We start from the raw sequence: 1,053 nt of genomic DNA, 5'->3' as shown, positions 1-1,053 counted from the left end.
CATTTCTGATTTTGTTTATTTGGGTCCTCTCTCTTTGTTTCTTTGTATATTTCATTCCATTCCCTTCTTGCCTGGTGTGTTTCTGTGGATAAGTCAGCTGATATTCTAATAGGAGATCCCTCGTAGGTAAATTTCTGTCTCTCTCTGGCAGCCTATAAGATTCGTACTTTGTTGTTGGTGTTTGCCAATTTAATTATGATGTGTCTTGGTGTTGGTCTTTTGGAGTTCATCTTTTTTGGCACTCTATGAGCTTCTTGGACTTCTGTAGTTTTTTTCTTGCCAATATCAGGGAAGTTTTCTGTCATTACTTCTTCAAACATTAAAATAGTTTATTCTTATATTACTATTTATTCATTATTGTATTATTTTTCATAAGAACAACTGAAACTACTTTTGCCCCACCCTGTGTGTTGTGTCATAATAGATTTTAGGGACTGTAAGGAAACCCTTTCTTTGAGCAATTGTACACAAAATGCCCACTTTCATACCTTTCCTTTTAAAAAAAATATTTTATTGATTTCACATAGGAAGGGGGAGGGAGAGAGAAATAGCAACATCAGTGATGAAAGGGAACCATTGATCGGCTGCCTCCTGCGTATTCCACACTGGGGATTGCGTCCACAACCCGGGCATATGCTCTGACTGGGAATTGACTTTTTCCTCCTCTCTCCTTCTGGTACCCCTATTAAGCGAATGTTGTTCCGTTTTTGCATTGTCCCAAAGCTCCCTTAGGCTCTCCTCTTGCTTTTTAAATTGTTTTTCCAGTTGCTCCTGTGTTTGTTTGTTTTTCCTACCTTGTCTTTTAATTCGCTGATGTGATCCTCAGCCTCTTCTAGTCTGCTGTATAAGCCTTCCTTGTGTTCTTTATTGCAGCTATGTCATTCTTCATTTCCTCTTGGTTCCTTTTCATGTTGGTGACATTCTCATTCAGCTCATTATAATTCTCATTGAGTTGTGTGTATTTGTCATCCAGCCATTTAACCATCCTTATAACCATTACTTTGAATTCTTTCTCTGCCATGTTACTTGCCTCCATTTCTTTTAAGTTCCTTT

At 37.9% G+C, this 1,053-nt stretch overlaps 1 protein-coding gene and 1 long non-coding RNA gene across 2 annotated transcripts in view; one reads left to right on the top strand and one right to left on the bottom strand.

Annotated features, from left to right (window-relative positions):
* SYTL5 (synaptotagmin like 5) overlaps window positions 1–1,053 on the top strand; it is a gene marked incomplete at its 5' end in the record, with an annotated part of 95,912 nt that overhangs the window by 41,916 nt on the left and 52,943 nt on the right. The window lies entirely within an intron of this gene.
* Window positions 179–1,053, bottom strand: part of LOC107183912 — a 5,559-nt gene continuing 4,684 nt past the window's right edge. The window contains exon 2 of the long non-coding RNA XR_001514735.1: window positions 179–310. This is a non-coding gene — a long non-coding RNA (uncharacterized LOC107183912). The remainder of the gene's footprint in view (window positions 311–1,053) is intronic.

Source organism: Myotis davidii, unplaced genomic scaffold, assembly GCF_000327345.1.
Source record: "Myotis davidii unplaced genomic scaffold, ASM32734v1 scaffold1263, whole genome shotgun sequence".
Classification (NCBI taxonomy): Eukaryota; Metazoa; Chordata; class Mammalia; order Chiroptera; family Vespertilionidae; genus Myotis; species Myotis davidii.
This window is presented reverse-complemented; position numbering and strand designations above follow the sequence as displayed.